Source organism: Camelus dromedarius, chromosome X (assembly GCF_036321535.1).
Source record: "Camelus dromedarius isolate mCamDro1 chromosome X, mCamDro1.pat, whole genome shotgun sequence".
Taxonomy (NCBI): Eukaryota; Metazoa; Chordata; class Mammalia; order Artiodactyla; family Camelidae; genus Camelus; species Camelus dromedarius.
Window position 1 is genome coordinate 73,073,747 of NC_087472.1, and position 27,490 is coordinate 73,101,236.

A 27,490-nucleotide genomic window follows, 5' to 3' on the forward strand; every position below is an offset into this window, starting at 1 on the left:
CAGCAAGGTTGTTCTTTAGAATAGAAGGAGAGATAAAGATCTTCACAGACAAGAAAAACTAGAAGAGTTTAGCAACACCAAACCCATGCTAAAAGAAATATTGAAAGGTCTACACTAAACAGAAAAGAAGCAGGATGCTACAGAAATGAGAAAGTCATAAATGGAAAGGTAATAATGAATTACAAGAATTACAAATAGAAAAAACATGAAATTATAAAAGAAGGCATCTAAATCATTAAGAGTGGGAGAGGAAAGCAAGAAAATATAGATTTTTTTTTCTTTTTTAAATTTTTTGTTCTCGGTAAGATGGGCTTGAGAGTACATTACTATCTGTTTAAAAAAAACAGCTATGATAATGGGTTACTAGACTTACAAAAAGAGGTAAACATAAGACAAAAACTTACAAAAGAGTCACAAAAACTAAATAAAATCAAAGATAAGACACAGGAAAATTATCAAACCACAAAAGGGAGAAGAAAGGAACAATGAGGAATTACCAAATCAACTGCAAAAATATGTTAAAAATAGCAATAAACACACATCTATCATTAATTACTGTAAATGTTAATGGACTAAATGCTACAATAAAAACACAAAGAGTGGCAGACTGGATAACAAAGCAAGAACCTTTAATATGCTGCACACAAGAGACCCACATTAGGGGGAAGGACACATATAGATTGAGAGTGAAAGGATGGAAAAGGATATTCCATGAGAATCGAAAATCCAAGAAACCACATGTAACAATACTGATTTCAGAAAAATAGAGTTAAACAAAGGGACATAAAAAAAATAAAGAAGGACATTTTATAATGATTAAAGGAGTAATACAAGATGAGGATACTACACTCGTTAATATATATGCACCCTATATAGGCTCACCTAAGTACATAAAACAACTAACAGATATAAAGGGGGATATTGATGGGAATACAATCATTGTCAAAAACATTAACACCAGTGTAACATCACTAGACAGATCTTCCAGACAGAAAATAAATAAGGCAACAGAGAAGTTCAATGATACAATAGAAAAATGAGACTTGGTGAATATTTTCAGAGCATTACACCCTCCCCCCAAAACAGGATATAAATTCTTTTCAAGTGCACATGGAACATTTTCTATGCTTGATCATGTACTTGGGCACAAAAGAAGCCTCAAGAATTTTAAAAATATAGAAATTATCTCAATCATCTTTACTGACCACAAGGCCATGTAACTAGAAATCAACTACAGAGAAACAAAGGGGAATAAAAGGAAGCATGGAGATTAAACAACATGCTATTAAAAAACCAATGGGTCAATGATGAAAATAAAGTTGAAATAAAAAATACCTTGAGACAAATGAAAATGAATACATGACCAAACAAAATTTATGGGACACAGCAAAGACAGTGATAAGAGGGAAATTTACAGCAATACAGGCCTTCCTCAAAAAAGAAGAACAATCTCAAATAAATAATCTAACATACCAGCTAAACGTATTAGAAAAAGAAGAGCAAACACCCCAAAAGTCAGCAGAAGAAAGGATATAATAAACATCAGGGAGGAAATAAATAGAATGGATTAAAAAACGATAGAAGAAAATCAATGAAACCAAAAGATGGTTTTTTGAAAAAGTAAGTAAAATCGACAAATCTCTGACAAAACTAACAAAAAAGAAAAAGAGAGCACAAATTAGAAAAATAAAAAAGGAAAATGGAGAAATTACAACAAATAACAAACAAATACAGAATATCATATGAGAATACTAAGAAAAACTATATGGAAACAAAATGGATAACCTAGAGGAGGTGGACAAGTTTCTGGAAACATATGGTCCACCAAGACTGAACCAAGAAGAAACTGATCACTTGAACAAACTGATCACAAGAAATGAAATAGCAATAAAAATCCTCCATACAAATAAAAGTCCAGGACCGGGCGGCTTCACTGGGGAATTCTACCAAACATACAAAGAAGAAGTCATTCCAGTCCTTCTCAAACTCTTCCAAAAGATTGAAAAGGAAGGAATACTCCAAACTCATTCTATGAAGCCACCATCACCCTGATACAAAAACCAGGCAAAGACACCACCAAAAAGAATTACAGACCAATATCACTGATGAACATAGATGCAAAAATCTTTTTTTTTTTAACATTTTTTATTGATTTATAATCATTTTACAATGTTGTGTCAAATTCCAGTGTTCAGACAATTTTTCAGTCATTCATGGACATATACACACTCATTGTCACATTTTTTTCTCTGTGAGTTATCATAACATTTTGTGTATATTTCCCTGTGCTATACAGAGAAGTCTATTCTACAATTTTGAAATCCCAGTCTATCCCTTCCCACCCTCCACCCCGCTGGTAACCACAAGTCTGTATTCTCTGTCTGTGAGTCTATATCTGTCCTTTATTTACACTTTGTTTTTGTTTGCTTGTTTGTTTGTTTTTGTTTTTGTTTTTTAGATTCCACATACGAGCGATCTCATATGGTATTTTTCTTTCTCTTTCTGGCTTACTTCACTTAGAATGACATTCTCCAGGAGCATCCATGTTGCTGCAAATGGCATTATGTTGTCGGTTTTTATGGCTGAGTAGTATTCCATTGTATAAATATACCACTTCTTTATCTAGTCACCTGTTGATGGAAATTTAGGCTGTTTCCATGTTTTGGCTATTGTAAATAGTGCTGCTATGAACATTGGGGTGCAGGTGTCATCCTGAAGTAGATTTCCTTCTGGAAACAAGCCCAGGAGTGGGATTCCTGGGTCATATGGTAAGTCGATTCCTAGTCTTTTGAGGAATCTCCACACTGTCTTCCACAGTGGCTGCACCAAACTGCATTCCCACCAGCAGTGTAGGAGGGTTCCTCTTTCTCCACAGCCTCTCCAGCATTTGTCATTTGTGGATTTTTGAATGATGGCCATTCTGACTGGTGTGAGGTGATACCTCATTGTAGTTTTGATTTGCATTTCTCTGATAATTAGTGATATTGAGCATTTTTTCATGTGCGTTTTGATCATTTGTATGTCTTCCTTGGAGAATTGCTTGTTTAGGTCTTCTGCCCATTTTTGGATTAGGTTGTTTTTTTTTTTTTTTATTGAGTCATATGAGCTGCTTATATATTCTGGAGATCAAGCCTTTGTCGGTTTCACTTGCAAAAATTTTCTCCCATTCCGTAGGTTTTCTTCTTGTTATATTTCTGGTTTCCTTTGCTGTGCAGAAGCTTATAAGTTTCATTAGGTCCCATTTGTTTATTGTTGCTTTTATTTCTTCTAGGAGAAAATTTTTGAAATGTATGTCAGATAATATTTTGCCTATGTTTTCCTCTAGGAGGTTTATTGTATCTTGTCTTATGTTTAAGTCTTTAATCCATTTTGAGTTGATTTTTGTATATGGTGTAAGGGAGTGTTCTAGTTTCATTGTTTTACATGCTGCTGTCCAGTTTTCCCAACAACATTTGCTGAAGAGACTGTCTTTATTCCAATGTATATTCTTGCCTCCTTTGTCGAAGATGAGTTGACCAAAAGTTTGTGGGTTCATTTCTGGGCTCTCTATTCTGTTCCATTGGTCTATATGTCTGTTTTGGTACCAATACCATGCTGTCTTGATGACTGTAACTCTATAGTATTGTCTGAAGTCTGGGAGAGTTATTCCTCCAGCCTCTTTCTTTCTCTTCAGTACTGCTTTGGCAATTCTAGGTCTTTGATGATTCCATATGAATTTTATTATGATTTGTTCTAGTTCTGTGAAATATGTCCTGGGTAATTGGATAGGGATTCCATTAAATCTGTAGATTGCCTTGGGCAGTGTGACCATTTTAACAATATTGATTCTTCCAATCTAAGAGCATGGAATATCTTTCCATTTTTTAAAGTCTTCTTTAATTTCCTTCATCAATGGTTTATAGTTTTCTGTGTATAATTCTTTCACCTCCTTGGTTAGATTTATTCCCATATATTTTATTACTTTGGGTGCTATTTTAAAGGGGATTGTTTCTTTACTTTCTTCTTCTGTTGATTTATCGTTAGTGTAAAGAAATGCAACTGATTTTTGAACGTTAATTTTGTAACCTGCTACCTTGCTGAATTCTTCAATCAGCTCTAGAAGCTTTTGTGTGGACCTTTTAGGGTTTTCTATATATAGTGACATGTCGTCAGCATATAATGACACTTTTACCCATTCTTTTCCAATTTGGATCCCTTTTATTTCTTTCTCTTGCCTGACTGCTGTGGCTAGGACTTCCAGGAATATGTTGAATAGGAGTGGTGATAGTGGGCATCCTTGTCTTGTCCCTGATTTTAGTGGGAAGCTTTTGAGTTTTTCACCGTTGAGTACTATGCTGGCTGTAGGTTTGTCATATATAGCTTTTATTATGTTGAGATATGTTCCCTCTATACCCACTTTGGCGAGAGTTTTTATCATAAATGGGTGTTGAATTTTATCAAATGCTTTTTCTGCATCGATTAAGATGATCATCTGGTTTTTGTCCTTTCTCTTGTTGATGTGATGTATTACACTGATTGATTTGCGTATGTTGAACCAGCCTTGTGTCCCTGGGATGAACCCCACTTGGTCATGATGTATAATCTTTTTTATGTGTTGTTGGATTCTATTTGCTAAAATTTTGGTGAGGATTTTGGCGTCTATGTTCATCAGTGATATTGGCCTATAATTCTCTTTTTTTGTAGTGTCTTTGCCTGGTTTTGGTATCAGGGTGATGGTGGCTTCATAGAATGAGTTTGGGAGTATTCCCTCCTTTTCAATCGTCTGGAAGAGTTTGAGAAGGACTGGTATGAGTTCTTCTTTGTATGTTTGGTAGAATTCCCCGGTGAAGCCATCCGTTACTGGACTTTTATTTGTAGGGAGATTTTTAATTGCTATTTCTATTTCCTTTCTGATGATCGGATTGTTCAAATGTTCAGATTCTTCTTGATTCAGTTTTGGTGGACAGTATGTATCCAGAAACTTGTCCATCTCCTCTCGGTTATCCAGTTTGGTTCCATATAGTTTTTTATAATATTCTCATATGATATTCTGTATTTCTAGTTTGTTTGTTGTAATTTCTCCATTTTCCTTTCTTATTTTGTTAATTTGTGCTCTCTCTTTTTTCTTCTTTGTGAGTTTGGCCAGAGGTTTGTTGATTTTATTTACTTTTTCAAAAAACCAGCTTTTGGTTTGGTTGATTTTTTCTATGGTCTTGTTAATCTCTATTGTATTTAATTCCTCTCTGATCTTTATTATTTCCTTACTTCTGCTGCTTTTTGGGGCTTTTTGTTCTTCTCTTTCTAATTCATTCAGGTGGTGTGTTAAATTGTTTATTTGAGATTGTTCTTCTTTTTTGAGGAAGGCCTGTATCGCTATAAACTTCCCTCTTAGCACTGCCTTTGCTGTGTCCCATAGGTTTTGAGTGGTTGTGCTTTCATTATCCTTTCTCTGAAGGTATTTTTTAATTTCAGCTTTGATTTCCTCATTGATCCATTGTTTTTTCAATAACATATTGTTTAATCTCCATGCTTTCCTTTTTTTCTCCTTTGTTTCTCTGTTGTTGATTTCCAGTTTCATGGCAGTGTGGTCAGTAAAGATGCTTGAGATAATTTCTATCTTCTTAAAATTGTTGAGGTTTCTTTTGTGCCCAGGTATATGATCGATCCTGGAAAATGTTCCATGTGCACTTGAAAAGAATGTATATCCTATTTTTCGGGGATGTAGTGCTCTGAAAATATCCCCCAAATCTAATTTTTCTATTGTAGTATTTAATTTCTCTGTTGCTTTGTTCACTTTATGTCTGGAAGATCTGTCTAGTGATGTTAATGCAGTGTTAAAATCTCCAACTATGATTGTATTCCCATCTATATCCCCATTATTCTCTGTTAGTAATTCTTGTATGTACTTAGGTGCTTCTATATTGGGTGCATATATATTAACGAATGTAATATCCTCATCTTATATCACTCCTTTAATCATTATAAAATGTCCTTCTTTATCTTTCTTTATGGCCTTTGTTTTAAAGTCTATTTTGTCTGAAATCAGTACTGCAACACCTGCTTTCTTGGCTTTTCCATTTGCATGGAATATCCTTTTCACTCCTTTCACTCTCAAACTATATGTGTCCTTCTCCCTAAAGTGGGTCACTTGTATGCAGCATATTGAAGGTTCTTGCTTTACTATCCAGTCTGCCACTCTGTGTCTTTTGACTGGAGCATTTAGTCCATTAACATTTACAGTAATTAATGATAGATGTGTGTTTATTGCCATTTTGAACTTATCTTTGCAGTTGAATTGGTATATCCTCTTTGTTCCTTTCTTCTTCCTTTTGTGGTTTGGTAATTTTCCTTTGTATTATCATGGATTTTATTTAATTTTTGTGACTCCTTTGTAATTTTTTGGCTTGTGGTTACCCTTTTTTGTAAATCTGTCAACCCATTACTATAACTGTTTTTATTAAACTGGTAGTAACATGATCTCAAACCCATCCTACTGTTAAAAAAAATTTAAAAAAGAAAGAAAAAAATATTCTATATTTCCCTGCCTCCTTCTCCCACTCTCAGTGATTTGTATATCTTCTTTTATAATTTCATGTTTACTTTACTTGTAATTCATGAGTTATAACCTTTCCAATTGTGTGTTTCTCATTTCTGTAGCATCCTGCTTGTTTTCGATTTAGAATAGACCTTTCAATATTTCTTTTAGCATGGGTTTAGTGTTGCTAAACTCCTGCAGCTTTTTTTTTGTCTGTGAAACTCTTTATTTCTCCTTCTATCCTCAAGGATAGCCTTGCTGGATAAAGGATCCTAGGCTGCATCTTTTTTTCATTCAGGGCTTTGTATATATCTTGCCACTCCCTTCTGGACTGTCATATTTGTGTAGAGAAATCAGCTGAAAGCCTTATGGGGGTTCCCTTGTAACTTCCTTTTTGCTTTTCTCTTGCTGCCTTTAGAATCATTTCTTTATCCTTGGCTCTGGCCATCTTGTTTATGATATGTCTTGGTGTGGGTCTATTTGGGTTCTTCCTGTTTCGGACCCTCTGAGCTTCCTGTACTTGGACATCTGATTCCTTCTTTAAGTTTGGGAAGTTTTCAGTCATGATTTCTTCAAAAACCTTTTCAATCCCCTTTGATCTTTCTTCTCCTTCTGGGACCCCTATTATGCGAAGATTGGGACGCTTTCTATTATCCCATAGGTCCCTTATGCTATTTTCTTTATTTTTTATTTGCTTCTCTATTAGTTCTTCTGAATGGGTGCTTTCTATTGCCCTGTCTTCTAGATCACTAATTCGTTCCTCTGCATTATCTAGTCAGCTTTTCACAGCTATTAGATCATTCCTCATCTCTGTCAATGAGTTTACCTATTCTACTTGGCTCTTCTTTATAGCTTCAATTTCATTTTTGACATATTTTATATCTCTAAACACTATCTCTTTTAATTCCTTCAGCAATTCGATCACTCCTTTTTTGAAATCTTGATCTAGTTGGCTATTGATGTCTATTTCATTGATCTTTCTTTCAGGGGATTTCTCTTCTTCTTTTAATTTGGAAAGGTTTTTCTGCTTCTTCATCTTGCTCATACCTCTTTGGCACTGTGGTTTATGGAGTATCAGTTGTTTATTTTGGTCCTTAAGGATTTTATCTATCTGATGCCTATTTAGGAATAGAACTTAGGAAAAAAAGAAAAAAAAAATAAGAGAGAGAGAGAAAGAATTTTAAAAGAAGGGAGAAAGAGGGTTTGAAAACAGTGTATAATGAATAATAGAAGAGTGAGTTGAAGCAGAGTATTAATCGGGTTGAGACGTCCTTTTAAAACCTTTACAAAAAAAGGGTGGGGGAGATGAATAGATGTACTTGAAACCTGTGTCTAATCAATAGCAGGACATCAAAACCCAAGAGAAATAGATATGAATTAAGAAGTAAAGATTAAGAGAGTAATAGAAAATAGAACAGGCAAAAACATATTAAAAAAAAAAGGGGAGGGTCGTTTGTCGGTGTTCTCCTGGAGTCTATGTGCTTTTAATGTGAAGTCTTTCTGTCTTCGTCCTGTTTTGGAAGCTCAGCTTGCTGTTTTCAGAGGCCCTCTGTTGGCGCCCTCTTCTGTGCTGCTCCCAGCACCTGTCGGCAAGCAGATCGCGCCTCCTCCTAACACTGGGTCAGGTGCAGCTCTCTGCTGTGGGCGGGCGGGTCGCTGCCCCTCTGGATGCCGCAGTCAGATGTTGCAGACTGGCCAGGTAGGAGGGCGGGTCGTGCCCCCTCCCAGCACCTCTTCAGGGGCTGTGTTCCTGCCCGAAAGGCGGGGGTGCCGCTCTCCCTCCACCTGTGCCGCTGGTAGTTCTGCTCTCTGTGCGGCTGCGCGCTCCGCCCTGGTTGGCGCTCCGCAGGTGGGCTCGGGGAAGATCGAGGGACAGCCCTGTCCCTGCTCCGAGCCAAAACGCAGCTCCTTGTTTGTCTTTGTGGAGCAAGTTCTCTGAGGGACCAGGATGGAAGGATCCTATCTGCCCCGGGCTGCAGGCCAGTCTCAGTCTGGCCTTTGAGGCTGCTAAGCCCTTCGGTGAGGATGCAGGTTTCGCCCCCGCCCCCGCCTGAGTGCTAAGGGCGGAGGATATGGCGGCTGTGCCTGAGCCCCGCCTCTCTTCCCCCGAAAACTTTCCGTGGGTTTTCAGAGATGGGGGTGTGCACCCTTCCCCCGAGAGCACATCAACCTTGCTGTTTTATGGAGGGCCCATATTGTTCTGCCCTGTGCACCCACAGCCACGGCACACAGCCCCTTGTGTTCCCCTGGGGCTGCCTCCGTGCAGCCACTTCCGTCCTCCGCCCGGCTTGTGCAGCCTGGCCCTGCCCACCGCTGCCGGCCCGCGTCTCAGGCTGGGTGTCGGGGGGACGTTCTGTGCCCGTTTAACTTAGTTCTGTTAGTCAAGGGCTGCTCTGTACAGATCCGAGCCTCGGAGGCTCCCCCTCTGTCCCGCTGGCCTCTCAGTTGGAGAGGGGAGACCCAGCGAGCGAGCGCCAGTCCTCCTTTGCCGCTCCCTCCCCGCGGGACCCGTCCCGCACTGCTTTGCCTTTTGTTCTTTCTTTTTTCCTTTTCTCCTACCAGATTTTGGGCGTCTTTATCTTTTGAAGAGGGCGATGTTCTGTTGGAGTTCCACAGGTGCTCTGGTTGGCTGAGTGGGTCTGTAGATTTGGGTTTTGGTGTATTTGTGGGAGAGGGTGACCTGCGAGCGTCCTTCTACTCCGCCATCTTCTCCGTCCTCCAAAAATCTTTACCAAAGTATTTGCAAATGGAATCTAACAGCACATAAAACAGATTATACACCATGACCAAGTGGGGTTCATCTCAGGGACACAAGGGTGGTTCAATATAAGCAAATCAATCAATGCAATACGTCACATCAACAAGATAAAGGACAAAAACCACATGATCATCTCAATAGATGCAGAAAAAACATTTGATAAAATTCAACACCCATTTATGATAAAAACTCTCCCCAAAGTGGGTGTAGTGGGAACATATCTCAACATCATAAAAGGTATATATGACAAATCTGCAGCCAGCATAATACTCAATGGTGAAAATCTCAAAAGATTCCCACTAAAATCTGGGACAAGGCAAGGATGCCCACTATCACCACTCCTATTCAACATAGTCTTGGAAGTTCTAGCCACAGCAATCAAGCAAGAGAGAGAAAAAAAATGGACCCAAATTGGAAAAGAAGAGGTAAAAGTGTCACTAAATGCTGATAACATGATACTAGATATACAAAACCCTAAAAGGTACACAGAAAACCTACTAGAACTAATTGAAGAATTCAGCAAGGTAGCAGGTTACAAGATTAATGTACAAAAATCAGTTGCATTTCTTTACACTAATGATGAATCAACAGGAAAAGAATTTAAGGAAACAATCCCCTTTAAAATAGCACCAGAAGTAATAAAATACCTAGGAATAAATCTAAACAAAGAGGTGAATGACTTATACATGGAGAATGATAAAACATTGATGAAGGAAATTTAAGAAGGCTTAAAAAAATGGAAAGCTATCCCATGCTCCTATTTGGAAGAATCAATATTGTTTAAATGTTCATACTGCCTAAGGCAATCTGCAGATTTACTGCAATCCCTATCAAGTTACATAAGACATATTTCACAGAACCAGAACAAATCATAATAAAATTTATATGGAATAACAAAAGACCTAGAATTGCCAAAACATTACTGAAGAAAAAGAGGCTGGAGGAATAACTCTCCTAGACTTCAGACAATACTATAGACCTACAGTAATCAAGACAGGATGGTATTGGTACAGAAACAGACATATAGACCAATGGAACAGAATAGAGAGCCCAGAAATGAACCCACAATCTTTTGGTTAACTAATCTTCAGCAAAGGAGGCTAGAATATATAATGGAATAAAAATAAATAAACTCAATAAAGATGAATAAACTCAAAATGGATCAAAGACTTAAACATAAGGCAAGGTACAATAAACCTCCTAGAAGAAAACATAGGCAAAATATTATCTCATATACAGCTAAAAAATGTTCTCCTAGGGCAGTCTACCCAAGCAATAGAAATAAAAGCAAGAATAAACAAATGGGACCTAATGAAACTTACAAGCTTCTGCACAGCAAAGGAAACCGTAAGCAAAGCAAAATAACAACCTACAGAATGGGAGAAAATTTTTGCAAATGATGAAACCAACCAAGGCTTGATCTCCCTAATATATAAGCAGCTCATATGACATAATAAGAAAAAAACAAACAACCCAAACCAAAAATGAGTAGAAGTCCTAAATAAGCAATTCTCCAACTAAGAAATACAAATGATCAATAGGCACATGAAAAAATGCTCAATATAATTAATTATCAGAGAAATGCAAATCAAAACTTCAATGAGGTATCACCTCACACCAGTCAGAATAGCCATCATTCAACAGTCCACAAATAACAAATGCTGGAGAGGCTGTGGAGAAAAGGAAACCCTCCTACACTGCTGGTGGCAATGCAGTTTGGTGCAGCCACTGTGGAAAACAGTATGGAGATTCCTCAAAAGACTAGAAATAGACTTACTATATGACCCAGTAATCCTATCCTGGACATATATCCAGAAGGAACCCTATTTCAAAAAGACACCTGCACCCCAATGTTCATTGCAGCATTATTTACAATAGCCAAGACATGGAAACAGCCTAAATGTCCATCAATAGATGACTGGATAAAGTAGAAGTGGTATATTTATACAATGGAATACTATTCAGCTACGAAAACTGACAACATAATGCCATTTCAAGCAACATGGATGTTAGTGGAGAATGTCATTCTAAGTGAAGTAATCCAGAAAGAGAAAGAATAATACCATATGAGATCAGTCATATGTGGAATGTGAAAAAAATGAACATAAATACAGAACAGAAGCAAACTCATAGGCATAGAATACAAACTTGTGGTTGCCAAGGGAGAGGGTGGTGGGTAGGGACAGACTGGGATTTCAAAATCTGTAGATACTGACAGGCATATGCAGAATAGATAAAAAGATTCTACTGTATAGCACAGGGAAATATATATAATATTTTGTGATAGCTCACAGTGAAAAAAATAAGTGAGAATGAATATATGTATGTTCATGTATAACTGAAGAATTGTGCTTTACTCTGGAATTTGACACAACACTAAAAAATGACTATAACTCAATTTAAAAAATGTAAAAAAGAAAAGATACCTTAAGCAGATGTTTGTACTTCAAATGTGAAATCAGAAGCACATACCTACAATCACTGAAAAATGAAGGAAATATGGAATCATAAAAGTAAATGCTAATTCTCCAACAACTGGAATCAAAGGCGTAGGGTATTGCAATCTAAATGCTAGAGAATTCAAATAATTTTTATGAAGAAATTCAACAAGCTACAAGAAAACTCAGAAAGACAGTTCAATAAACTTGGGAATAAAATTCATAGAAAGAGTACTTTACCAAAAAGATTGAAATTCTAAAAAAGTACCAAACAGAAACTCTGGAACTGAAGACCTCCATAACTGAGATAAAGAATTCATTAGAAAGCATTAGAAATAGAGCAGATTAGATAGAAAAGAGAATTAGCAAGCTCAGAGGTAGAAACTCAGAAATGATTCAGGTGGAAGAGGAAATATTTTTTAAGCGAATAAGTCCTATGAGAGCTATTAGGCTCCATTAAAAAATATATAAGATTAATTGGTATAACAAAAGGAGAAGAGAGTGAAAAGTGGTCAGATAGTTTATTTAGAAAAACAGTAGCTGAGAACTCCACCAAAGCAAGGGAGGATCTGTGTATACATGGCCATGAAGCTAATAGAATACCTGATTCTTTCAACGCAAAAAGACCTCTCCAAGAAAAAACATGAAACTGTCAAAATTCAATGATAAGGAAAGAATTTTAAAGGTGAACAGGGTTAAAAAATAAAAAACAACCCCAATAACCTAAAAAGGAACCACCATTAGGCTATGAGCATATTTCTCAGGAGAAACTCTTCTATCCAGGAGAGAATAGAATGACGTTTTAAAGTGTTGAAAGATAAAAATTGCCAGCCAAGAATATTCTATCCAGCAAAGCTATCCTTTAGATATAAAAGAGAAATGAAGGCTTTTGTAGACAAAAAAAAAAAAAAAAAAAAAAGCTGAAGGAGTTCACCACTACTAGATTTGCCTTGAATGAAATGCTGAAAGGAATTTATCAAGTTGAAAGAAAAGGATGCTGATCTGAGGCATGACATTCTAGTAAGGTGAAAAGTAGACAGTCAGAATTCAGAAATCATAATTCTATGTTGTAACCGTTTGTTAACCACTTTACTATACTCCAAAGGCTAAAAGTAAAGAGTATTAAAAATGATTATAGTTACTCTAATTTGTTAATAGATACACAGCATAAACAGAGATAAATTATAATATCAAATTATAAAAGGGGACAAGTAAATGTGCAGAGCTTTTGCAGGCAAAGGAAGATAAGTTGCTATCAGCACAGATGGACTATTTTATATATGAGATGTTTTGTGTAAGCCTCATGGGAACCACAAAGTAAGAATCTAAAGTAGAGGCATAAAACAAAATAAAGGAGGGGAAGAGGAGACAGAGAACACCACCATGGAAAACCAAGAATTTATAAAGGTAGGCAGAAACAGAGGGAAAACAAAAACAATGGAAATACAAAAAAAAAAAATGAGGCAAAACAATAAGATGGCAATAGTTAGTCCTTAAATATCAATAATCACTCTAAATATAAATGAGTTGACTTCACAAATACATAGAGTGGCTAGATGGATAAACAAATAACACCTAGCTATATACTGCCTACAAGAGATTCAGCTCTAAAGAAACACATAGGCTCAAAGTGAAGGGATAGAATATGATATTCCATTAAAGTGGAAATCAAAAGAAAGTGAGTATTGCCATAATTATATCAGACAAAAAAGACTTTAAGCCAAAATGATAGCACAAAACAAAGAATGTCATTATATAGTGATAAATAGGTCAATACATCAAGAAGACATGACAATCACTAATAGACATGCACCCAACATTGGAGCACCTAAATATATTAAGCAAATATTAACAGCTATGAAGGGAGATATACACAACAATAAAATTATAATGAGGGACTTCAATATCTTACTGTCAACAATTGACATATCATACAGACAAAAACAGCAACAAGTAAACAAGCAAGAAAACAATATGGAAATAAACCATACGTTAGACTAAATAGACTAAAAGACATATAGAGAACTTTCCATACAACAGCAGCAGAATACACATTTTCCTCAAATACACATAGGACATTCTCCAGGATAGATCATATGATAGGACACAAAACAAGTCTTAGCAAGTTTAAGAAGACTGAAGTTATACCAACTATCTTTTCTGACCACAATGGTATGAATTACAAATCAATAACAAGAGGAAAGCTATAAAATCTACAAATATGTTGAAACTTAAAAAGCACACTTAAGAACAACAGATGGGTCAAAAAGAAATCAGAAGGGAAATAAAATATTATCTCAAGACAAATGAAGATGTAAACACCACATATCATATCTTGTCATATGCTGTAAAAGTAGTTCTTAGATGAAAGTTTATGGCAGTAAATGCATATATTAAGAAATTAGAAATATCTCAAACAACCACCTAAGAATTTAAAAAACACAAGTTAAGCCCAAAGTTAGCAGAAGAAAGGAAATAAGAAAGATCAGAGCAGAAATAAATGAATATGGACCAGAAAAAATAGAAAGAATCAACAAAACTAAGAGCTGGTTTTCCCATAAAGTAAACTAAACTGACAAACCTTTAGCTAGACTAAGATAAAACAGAGAAGACTCAAATAAATAAAATTAGAAATGGAAAAGTATACATTACAACTGATATTACAGAAATACATAGGATCATATGAGACTACTATGAACGATTTATGCCAACAAATTAGATAACCTAGAAGAAATGGATAATTGTCTAGAAACTCACTACATAACAAGACTGAATAAGGAATTAGAAAACTTGAACATACCAATAATGAGTAAATAGACTGAATCAGTAATCAAAAAACTCCCAACACAGAAAATCCAAGGACCAGGTGGTTTCATTGGCAAATTCTACCAAACATTTAAAGAATTAATCCCAATCCTTCTCAAAGCCTTCCAAAAAAATTAAAAGGAATGAAAAACTTCCAAACTAATTTCACGAGGCCAGCATTACCCTGATACCAAAGCCAGATAATGACACTACAAGAAAAGAAAACTATAGAAAAATATCCCTGATGAACATAGATGCAGAAATTCTCAACAAAATATTGAAAACTGGATTCAATAACACATTAAAAGGGAGAAATCAATCAAGATGGCAGAGTAGTTGGATGTGGAAGTCACCTCTCCCCATAACACATCAAATATACATATACATGTGGAACAATCTTCACTGAAAACTAATTGGAAACTGGCATAAAGACTCTTGTACAACCAAGGCTGTAAGAAAGATACATACAGAATGGAGTTGGAAAGGAAGAGAAGCAATCAGTTTAGGATCTCTACCCCTGCGAAGAGAATCAGAGGAAAAGGGAAATTACATGGGTGAAGATTCACCCTGGGGAGAGAGTAGTGTGAGCTACTTACTAGGCACCCCAGCCCTGGGGTCCTACACAAGGGAGAAGAGCCTCCATAACTGATTGGAGGGCTGCTGGGACTAATATGAGGGCTGTGGGAAGCCTGGGTTCCACTCAAGGAGTAGGGCATGCTGACTTGCCCTTGAGGCAGGGTGGAGAGGGAGGATTGAAGACTGCTCTAGTGTCCTCCTGGTTTCCATGACTACCAGTGGCAAGTGCCCCAGCTTGAGTTGACTAATCTCTCCAGCCCTGATTACTCCAAGTCACAGCTCTGCACTTGACCTAGAGCTGCCATGACTGAGGAGAGAGCATGGCCATGGGATGCATGGATGACTTGGAACCGGGGTGGCAACTGGGTGGGGTAGGGGCAGCCATTGTTGGCATGTACTCAGACAACATATCAGAAGCAGCCCAGAACTCGAACAGTGGCCAGTCTAGCACAGTCCATGACCTGATAAATGCCAAGAGCCCACATGAGACCCTCATGCACTGCAGCATGGCTCTACAACAAGGCAGGAGTGGCAAGGCTGGGGAAAGGGATCACTGTGAGGACAAAAAGGACTCAGACTCTAGACTGCATCTGAGCAGGGCAGGCAAGGCAACAATTGCTGGTGCCTGCACAGGCAACTTACTGGAAACAGCTTAGAACTCTGTGGCCAATCTGCTGCATCTTGTGCCCTGACATGCTAAGAACCAGCATGGGCCCCTCTTATATCAGCACTGCTCCCCTCCAGAGCAAGGGTCCCAATGCTGTGAGAGGAAAAGGTACATATTTAAAGGAAATAGAGCCAGCTAAGACCGAACCCTCAGGGCTTCTGCCCCAGCAACTTGGGGTCCAACCCTGCCCCTAATAGGACAAGACTGGCCACTGAGCAGAGGGGAAACTCTGCCTCACACCCAACTCCAACCCTAGCCCCTCCATCTCCAACCATACCTCCTACCAAGGTGATAGATGCCAACACAACCTGAGGAAAATATGACTTGTGTCTATGTCAAATCTAGCTCTCCAATCAAAGGAACTGGGCACAAGCAGGTGTTTAGGGATATCCCCACAAAGACACCCCTTCAAGACTGCAATAATTAACTTTTTACATAAACGTATAGAGATAGTGAAAGTTAAGCAAAATGAGAAGGGAGAGGAACTGAAAATTCCTCAATTGAAAGAAAAAGAGAAAATCCTTTAAAAAGTAAATAATAAAACATAAATAAACAATGTATGACAAGGAATTCAAAACATTAGTAATGAGAATGCTAAATGAATTAGGAAAAATAATAGATAAACAGTGAGAATTTTAACAAGGAACTAGAAAACATAAAAAGACCTAATCAGAAATTAAGAACTAAATACCTGAAATAAAATAAATATATTATAAAATCACATCAAAAAAATAAAATAAAGAGGAATAAATTTAGGCAAGGAGGCAAAACACCTATGCTATGAATACTAAAAAATACTGAAGGATAATGAAGCTGATACAAGAAAATGTAAAGATATCACATGCTCTTGGATTGGAAGAATTAAAAGAAAAATGCCCATACCACCCAAAAAAATTCTACAGATTTAATGCAATCTCTATGAAAATACCCGTGGACATTTTTCATGGAACTAGAACAAATTATCCTAAAATTTACATGGAATCACAAAAAAACTCCAAAATGCCAAAGCAATCTTGAGAAAAAAGAAGAAAGCTGGAGGTATCACACTCCCTGAACTCAGACTATACTACAAAGCTACCATAGACAAAGCAGCATGTTATGGGCACAAAAAGACATATAGATCAATGGATTAGAATACAGAGTGCAGAAGTAAACCCACACACCTATGGTTCACAAGAAATGAGGCAAGACTAGAGAAGACGGTCTCTTGAATAAGTGGTCCTGAGAAAACTGAACAGCTACATGTAAAACAATGAGATTAGAACAATTCTTCACACCATATACAAAAATAAACTCAAAATGGATTAAAGACCTAAATGTAAGACCTGAAACTATAAAACTCATAGAAGAGAACATAGGCAGAACACTCTTTCACGTTAATTACAGCAATATTTTTTGGACCTGTCCTCTAATGCAAATGAAATAAAAGGGACAAAATAAACATATAAGACCTAATTAAATTTCAAAGTTTTTGCACAGCAAAGAAAACCATCAACAAAATCAAAATACAACCTAATGAATGGAAGAAAATATTTGCAAATGATATGACTAACAGGTGCTAATATCCAAAATATATAAAAAGCTCATACAACTCAATATAAAAAAAAACACCCAATTTAAAAATAAGCAGAAGATATGGATAGGCATTTTTCCAAAGAAGACTTACAGATGGCCAGCAGGCACATGAAAATTCATGTGGTGAACAAACTCCTGAACTATGTGAACTCATGAATTACAACCATAAATAACTCAAAGGAGCTAAGTAATTTTAGAGTTTCTCTTGCAAATGCAAATTTAAAAATAATGGCAAAGATTACATTATTTTAAAGCATTTATAAATTTATAACATTATATCATTCTTAACCAGGTGTTACACTAACAAGTTTGAATAAATATTGTCCTTAAGTTTAAGGAGTGGTTTCCTAAACAAGACACAGGAAACATATAACATAAAAGAAAAATAGATACATTGAACTTCATTAAAATTTATAATGCCTTTTACCACTTAAAGCAAAAATAAAAGTCACAGGGCAAGAGAGAAGTGTTTTCAATTCATAGGACTTGAAAGGAGAAGTATCCAGAATATAAAAAGAACTTTTACAAGACTTTAGTATAGGCAGATGATGTGAACAAGCAATTCACTGAAAAGAAAACCAAAATGGCCAATGAGCATATGGGAAATATGTTCAACCTTACTAATCACCAGAGAGATGCAAATTAAAAACACAATGAGATAACATTTCCATATTCAACATATTAACAATTATTAATGTATTATAGTTTTAAGTGTTTTCATGATGTGGAGCAAAAGGAACTCAAATATTGCTGGTGGGAGTATAACTTTGAACACATTAAAGAGCAATAAGAAGCTATTAAAGGTGAAGATGTTCATAGTTTATAATCCAATAGTCTCATTCCTAGATATACCCTTGAGAAACTCTAAGATGAATGCACAAGTAAACATGTATAAGAATTTTATTGAAGCATTCATTTATTCCTTCAACAAATATTTACTGAATAGCTAATATATCCCACACACTGTTGTAGGTTCTGGGGATACCCATGGAACAAAACAAAGTCTCAACCCTCATGGAGTTTGCTTTCTTATAGGGGGAGATGAATAATAAACAAACAATATCTGTATTTTAGGTGGTGCTAAAGCTACAAAAAGTAAAGAAGGACAAAGAATGATAAAGGAGTGATATTTTCAATACAGTGATCAGAGAAGGCCTCTCTAATATGAAATTTGAGGCGAGATCTGAAAATGATGAGGAAGTGTAAGGTTCCTGATTTGAAAGCTTGCTTGGCATTTCCATGAATAGCAAGAGGTAATAGTGGTAATAGTGGCTGGAATAAAGGTAGGGACATCATCTCTCAGGGGCCTTAAAGCCAGAATAAGGACTTTGGATTTTTTTTTCCCTGAGTGTGATAAGGAAACATTCAAAGGTTTTGAGCAGTTGCAGTGACATAGCCTAATATTTTAACAGTAATTCTGAGTGTTATGTTTAGAATAATCTGTGAGAAGGCAAGGGTGGAAGCTGAGTGACCAATTTAGAGGTGATTGCAGTAATCTAGGTGAGAAATAATGGTGATTTAGTAGAGCGGAGGAGGGAAATGTAATCTAATTCTGGAATTTAGTTTTTACAATGGAATAATTGCTTATGGATTAGATGAGCCATGCAAAAGAGACACATCAAAGATGACACCAAGGTTTTTAGCCTAAGTAACTGGGAGAGCTGTGTGGCTATTTTCTGAGTTGGGAGAAAATAGGGGAAAATGTTTGGTTTTTAATATACTAAGCATTTTTAATAGCAAAAAACAAAATAGAAAAAGAGAGCCACCAACAATGGAATGGATAAATAAATTGCCATGTACTCACACAATGGAATCAAAACAGCCATAAAAATGAATGAAATAAAGCTACACACACCAACATGGATAAATCTCATATACATAATATTGAGGAAAAAAACAAATTGCAAAAGCTTCTCCAAGATACTCTGCAAGATCAGCAGGTACATCAGGCCCAGGATCCTACCATATTACTGCTTTGCCCTGGTCCCAATGCACATGAGATTTTGCATGCACCCTTTAAGAGTGAAGTCTCTATTTTCCCCAATCCTGTGGGGATCCTGCAGTGAAGACCCACTGGACTTCAAAGCCAAATACTCTAGCAGCTTGTCTTCCTAGTGCCAGACTCCAGGCTAGGGAGCCTGTCGTGGAACTCTCTCTCACTCATGTGGAAGAACCTTTGCAATATAATTATTCAATTGATGGGTTGATCGCTCAGGCGATATGGGATTTTATTATACTGCAAATCCACCTCTCCTACTTGTCTTATGTTTTTGTTTATGTCTCTAGCAGAAAATCTTTTCTAGTAGGTTCCAGTCTTTTTCATCTATGGCTATTCTGCAGACAGTTGTGATTTTGGTGTGCTCGTGGGAGGAGGTGAGCTCAGCATCTTTCCACTCCACCATCTTCACTGCACCTACTATATTATATCTTAAACCATTCATCTGCTTATGGACACTTAGGTTGCTTCTAAATCTTGGCTATTTTAAATACTACTGCTATGAACATTAAGGTTTCTGTATATATTCAAATTGGTGCTTTTGTTTTCTTTGGACATATACCCAGCAGTGGTATTGCTGGATCATATGGTAGTTCTATTTTTAGATGTTTTTTTTTTTTTGAAGACACTTCATATTATTTTCCAAAGTGGCTACACCAATTTACATTTCCATGAGCAGTGTACAAGGGTTCCCTTTTCTCCACATGCTTGTCCACATTTATTATTCATGGTCTTTTTTTTACAACAGCCTTTCTGACAGGTGGTGAGGTGATCTCTCATTGTGGTTTTGATTTGCATTTCTCTGATGCTTGGTGATGTTGAGCATCTTTTCATGTGCCTGTTGGTCATCTATTTGTCTTCTGTGGAAAAATAACTATCCAGATCATCTGCCCACTTTTAAATCAGATTATTTAATTTTTGCTATCAAGTTACATGAGCTGTCTATATACTTATATAAAAGCTCATATTTATATATAAGCTGTTTATATATACTAACACCATATTGGTCATATTATTTGCAAATATTTTCTCCCATTCAGTTGATCACCTTTCCATTTTGTTAATGGTTTCCTTTGCTGTACTAAATCTTTAAGTTTGACTAGGTCCTATTTGTTTTTGCCTTTGTTTTATTTGCCTTAGGAGATAGATTAAAAAATGTTGCTAAGATTTACAACTGTATTGCCTATGTTTTCTTCTAAGAGTTTTATGGTTTCCAGGCTTATATTTAGGTCTTTAATCCATTTTGAGTTTATTTTTGTTTATGGTGTGAGAAAATGCTCAAATTTTATTCTTTTCTATGTAGCTGTCCAGTTCTCCCAGCACTACATATCCAAGAGACTGTCTTTTCCCCATTTTATACTTTTTCATCCTTTGTTGTTGATTAATTGACCATAAATGTGTGGTTATTTCTGGGTTTTCTATTCAGTTCCATTGATCTATGTGTCTGTTTTTGTGCCAGTACCATGCTATTTTCATAGTCTGAAGTCAGGGTGCATGATATCTCCAGCTTTGTTCTTTTTTCTCAGACTGCTTTGGCCATTCAGCATCTTTTATGTTTCTATATGAATTTTAAGATCACTTGTTCTAGTTCCATGAAAAAAGTCATGTGTATTTTGATAGGTATTACATTAAATCTGTAGATTGTTTTGGGTGGTATGGACACTTAAATGATATAAGTTTTTCTAATTCATGAACATGGAATATTTCTCAATATTTTTGTATCATCTTCAGTTTCTTTCATCGACGTTTTCTAGTTTTCAGAGTACAGGTCTTTAACCTTCTTGGTTAAGTTTATTGCTAGGTATTTTATTCTTTTTGATGCAATTTTGAACAGGATTAATATTTTACTTTCTCTTTTGTACTTCATTATTAATGTTTAAAAAACAATAGATCTCTGTATATTAATCTTGTGTCCTGTAACTTTACTGAATTCATTTATTAGTTCTAGTAGTTTTTGGGTGGAGACATAAGTGTTTTCTACATATAGTATCATGTCATCTGCAAATAGTGACAATTTATTTCTCTTCTAATCTGGGTAACTTTTCTTTCTTTTTCTTGTCTGATTACTGTGGCTAGGAATTCCAGTACTAAGTTAAATAGAAGTGGAAAGAGTGGGTATCCTTCTCTTGTTCCTGATCTTGGAGGAAAATCTTTCAACTTTTCACCATTGAGTGTGATGTTAGATGAGTTATTCATAAATGGCTTTTATTATTTTGAGATATGTTTGTAACCTGTATACTCACTTTGATGAGAGTTTTATCATGAACAGATGTTGAATTTTATCAAATGGTCTTTCTGCATTTATTGAAATAATCATGTGATTTTTATCCTTTCTATTTTTAATGTGGTGTGTCACATTGATTGACTTACAAATGTTGAACCATCCTTGTATCATTGGAATAAATCCAAGTTGATCATGGTGTAAGATCCTTTTTATATATTGTTGGATTAAGTTTGTGAATATTTTGTTGAGGATTTTTGCATCCATATTTAACGAAGATATTGCCCTGTGATTTTTTTTTTTTGTAGTCTGTCTGGTTTTGGTATCAGGGTAATGGTGGCCTCATAGAATGAATTTGGGAGTTATCTGTTCTCTTCAAATTTTTGGAATAGTTTGAAAAGGATAGGTATTAGTTCTTCTTTGTATGTTTGGTTAAATTCCCCTATGAAGCTGTCCAGTTCCAGACTCTTGTTTGCTGGGAAGTTTTTAATTACAAATTGAATTTCACTGATAGTGATTGGTCTTTTCAAATTATCCGTTTCTGCTTGATTCAGTATTTGCAGGTTGTATGTGTCTAGAACATTTTCCATTTCTTCTAGTTGTCCAATTTGTTGGCATATAACTGTTATAATATTTTCTTATTTTTTTGTATCTTTGTGGTATCAGTTGATATTTCTCCTCTTTTGTTTCTTAATTAGTTTATTTGGTTTCCTTCTCTTTTCTTCTTGGTGAGGTTGGCTAAAGGTTTATCAATCTTCTTTACCCCTTCAAAAAGCTTGCTCTTGATTTCATTTATCTCTTTGGTTGTTTTCTTTTTCCTATTTTTAAAAATTTCCTGTCTGATTTTTATTATTTACTACCCTCTATTTGCTTTGGGCTTTGTTTTTCTCTCTCTAAGTCATTTTAGAGTGTTAGGTTAAGTTATTTATTTGAGATGTTTCTTATTTCTTGAAAACATCCTGTATGTGTCACTGTGAACTTTCCTCTTAGAACTGCTTTTGCTGCATCCCATAGATTTTGAAGAGTTGTGTCTCCATTTTCATTTGACTCAAGGTATTTTCTGTTGAATTTATTCATTGACCTATTTTTTTTAGTAGTATATTGTTTAGTCTCCACATGCTTGCTCTTTTCCCATTTTTCTTTCTGTACTTGATTTCTAGTTTCATACCATTGTGTTTAGAAAAAATGCTTGATAAAATTTCTGCCTCTTAAATTTGTTGAAACCTGTTTTGTGGCCTAGCATGTGATCTATCCTGGAGAAAATCCCATGTGAATGTATATTCTGCTATTTTTGTATGTAATGTCTTACAGATATCTAGTAAGTCCATCTAGTCTAGTGTATCATTTAAGACTACTGCTTCCTAATTGATTTTCAATCTTACCTGTCCACTGACATACGTGCAGTGTTAAGGTACCCTATTGTTATTATATTACTGTCCATTTCTCCTTTTATGTCTGTTAATTTTTGTTTTATATGTTTATGCCCTCCTTTATTGCATGCATATATGTTTATGAGTGTAATATCTTCTTGTATTGATCCCTTCCCATTATATAATAGCCTTCTTTATCTACTGTTGTAGCCTTTGCTTCAAAGTCTGTTTTGTATGATATAAATATTGCTATTCCCCATTTTGTTGCCACTTCCATTTTCATGAAATATCTTTTCCATACCTTCACTTTCAGTCTGTATGTGTATTTAGCCCAGAAGTGAGTCTCTTGTAGGCAGCACATTGAAGAGTCTTGTTTTATAATCCAATCAGCCACCCTAATTGATCCAAGCGCTTAATCCATCAACAGTTAATTATTGAAAGTTGTGTATTTATTGATATTTTATTATTTGTTTTCTGGTTTTTTTATAGTTTTTCTCTGTTTTTTTTTTCTTCTTTTTGTTTCCTTGTGTTCCTTTCTTATCAGTTTTTGTGTACCTATTGTAGGTTTTTATTTGTGGTTACTGTGGGGTTCATATATGTTGACCTATAATTATATCACTTAGTCATTTAAGTTCAAACACATTGTAAAATATCTACATTTTTTACTCCTCTCCCCCAAATTTTGATGTCATATTTTACTTACATTGTCATACTTATCCCTTAACTATTTATTGTTGTTATAGTAGCTTTTATAATTTTTTGTCTTTAAATCTATGTGTTGATTTATTTAAGTGGTTGATCCTCAGTCTTTGCTATATATTTGCATTTCCTAGTGGAATTTTTCCTTTCCTATATTGTCTTATTTTTTTTTCCACTTAGAGAAGATCCTTCAACATTTATTATAGGGTGGGTTTAGTATTGGTGAATCCTTAGTTTTTGCTTCTCTGAGAAACTCTTTATCTCTCCTTCAATTGTAAATGATAATCTTGCTTGGTAGAGTATCAATGTTACAGGTTTTTCTCTTTCAGCACTTTAAATATATCATGCCACCCCATTCTGGCCTGTAAGTTTTCTGGAGATTTCAGCTGATAGCCTTATCGGGATTCCCTTGTATGTGACTCTTTTTCTTTTTCTGCCTTTAATTCTCCATTAATCTTTAAATTCACCATTTTAATTCTGATACGTCTTAGAGTGGATCTGCTTTCATGATTCTTATGCGTACACTAATCCCATTCATGAGGGCTCTATCCTCATGACATCATCTAAGCCTAATTACCTCTCAAGGCCCCAGTGCCTAGTACCATTTCATAGGTGTATAGGGCTTCAGTATATGATGGAATTTCTCAAAGACATCCTATGAATGGACTACTGTTCTCCTCTATAACGTCATGCTATTGCACAGGTTCCCTTGTCTCTGGGCCTTAGATTTATGATGACTTGACAGATAACCCAAATGTCTTTTATATGATCCCACTGCCCATTTACATTTCCACTTTACAAATCTTGGACAAACATATACCCTTGATCACACACTCATATTCATTAGTTATCCAACAGGCCTTCAGTTTGACTCCTTTCAGTCTTATCATGTCAAGGCATGATAATCTTTTACCTACCTATATCTAGTTTCTCCATCAAAAAGAAAGAAAACATTGTAAATTACAACTCAAATCATATCATGTTATTCTACTCAGAAATTTTTAATGGAGTCCAATTACTCACAGCACCATTTCCAAACCTATTCTTGGTCCCTAATATCAAGTGATGCCCTCAGGGCAGCCTATGACTTCAGCACTACCTAATCACCTTGTTTTCAGGTGTTTGTTTTTTGGCCACTATCGATTTCTTTCACTTTACTGTAATCTCAGCTATGCATTGTTTAAAGCTTGTTGGATTTTATCTACAATTTGTAGATAACTGTAGGGATTGGAGGAGGTTTTAAAAAGCGTCTATTTTATCATATTGTTGCAAACAATTAAATATTTTATAAACAATCTACAGAAAAAAGAAAAAACTAAAAATGAACACATCAAAAATTTATCAACTATTATACTTGGTGGTGGGGTTATAGTAATTGTTATACTCTATATTTGTCAATATTTTCCAACATTTTTATAATGCATGTGAATTATTTTTAAATCAAGAAAAATCTTATTTATTTTGAAAACAAACTCACTTTGACTCAGTTATTTATATTTTAGAATTTAAACTCAAGAATCAGTAAAAAAAATATGGGTAAAGATTAGGTACAATGTACAATGACGCAGAGAGTTTTTGTGGTGAACATTTGGGAACAACCAATTTAATAAAGGTTGGAACAGTCTGCAGTCTTTAAAATGATGCTTAAAAAGAGATTTTAATATATAGAATTTCTTTTGATATAAAGCTAAACCAAAACTCCAGTTACAAAATTGCATGTGTGGTATAGATTCAGCTCTCTAATGTTAAAAAAAAATACATAGACAAAAACTAGAAGGAGATATCTCCAAAAGCTTCTTTGTAGTTGCCTCTGGGTGGTGGGATTATGCATGATGTTTTTTCAGTTCCTTATACTTTTCTGTATTTTCCAAGTATTTTGACAATCGGGAAAAAAAGTAAGATACAGGCAGTTGCCTCTGCAGGACACTGCATTGGAATATAGCTTATGGAATGGAAGTATGTCTTCCTAAATTAAAGGAAAAATGTGATGAAAATTTAGTTAATTTCAAAGTAAAGGATTCATGAATGATGCCAGAATATTTTGGGTTTTTTAATGTTTGTTTGTTTTACACATCAGCACCTCTAAAATTTATTTTAAAATATTATATAAAAATAATAAAAATAAAAATAAATTAAAAAATGAAATATTATATACATACTGCCATTTTGTCTCTTCCATTCAGGCAACTACATATTACTGCAATGCTTGGGAAATTAAATAACACCTGCTGAACATTTACTATGTGCTATATATAGAGTCAAGCACTTTTCTACATTCTTTCATGAATCTTCACTATCAACAATTTTTTGAGATGAAGTTATCACAAGAGTGAAATTGTATGCATGCAAATTTAATTTATTTAAATTTGAAGTCATTGCATATGAAAATGTTGATATGCATTAAATTTAAAAGAATATATTCTCCCCAGTTAAAAAGCAAACAAACAAAGCAAAAAGAAGGACTTAATTTCAAAGTCAGGAGCTAAAAGAATTATAAACTGTTCCATATGGTGACTCCATTTTGGTTGGTAAACATAAATATCTTTTTTATTTTGTCAGTATCCTGTGACTCGTGTGTGCATTGGAACTTCTAGGAATAATCTTGGTGCTAATTTTCAGTGTTTCTATTAATATTTAAAATATTTTAAATATATTTTAACATCAGCTGAGTGTTCATCGAGTGCTAGTACTAAAGAAAAATACATCTTAAACTCAATAACTTTATAATAGAATTCAGAAGTGATTAGAAAAAGGAAAAGCTATGAAGAAGGTTGAACAACCATCATGATAGGCTGTGCAATGATTAACTAACCAAGCAGTATCCTGTGATGTATAAGAACCAATACTGAGAAAACTAAAAGTAGCATTAATGCAAAAATGATTATATATTTATGTGGCCCAAGGATGCATTCTCCCTAATTTACCTTTACCCCATGGGAAAATTAGTCTTGAATTGTGCAGTATCTTTAGCAATGCATCCTTTGTTTAAAATAGGCTAACCCTATTATCTCCACTTTAAACATAAGGAGATTGGGCTCAGAAAAGTTAAGAACTGTCCCAAATCACACAGGTAAATATGGTCTATGTGCTGGGTTTAGTTGATAACTGCTTCACATGTCTTTTTGAAGTGGTAGTACTTTTATAATTTTTCCCTTGATGATTGCACTCAATATCAGGCTTCAATTAGCTTCTCTATATTCTCCTTATTACCAAACCTACATCTTCTGGACCAACCTTTTCCTGAGCTCCAAATTTCTATATGTACCTGCCATTCACCCAGTTGCCTAAAACATAAATATGGGCATCATCTCATCTACTCGCCCTCTCTCACTATTTACATCTAATCAATGACAGAGTCTTATTTCTTTAGCCTCCTTAATATTCAGGGTATCTAGTTTCTCTTTTTGAGCTCTACTACTGTGATCATGATACAGGCCACCATCATCACTCTATTACTATAATAAGTACCAAAATCTCAGGTCTATCTACTTCCCAGCTTTCCTCTTTGGCCTAAACTATAGGAATATGAAATTGTTTGTTCCTAGAAGGGCCACACAAGAGCTATTTGTTTCATGCCTGTGTGTCTTTGTTTTCTTTTTTCCTAGTGTCTGGCCTTTCTTCTCCCAACCCCAACAAGTACCCCCTGCAAAGTACTCAACAAGTGAGATAATGGTTACACTTACGGTGAGATTTTTTTTAAAAAATTAGTAGTCTTTATCAGTGAAGAATGTATGTGTAATGATATGCTATAATGGTATTTACCTCATAAAGTAGCTGCAAGGAATAAATGTGTTAATACATGTAAATCACATAGAGCAGATGGCACATCAGAGATCAACAAATATTAACTTTATTGCTATTATTCTTATTT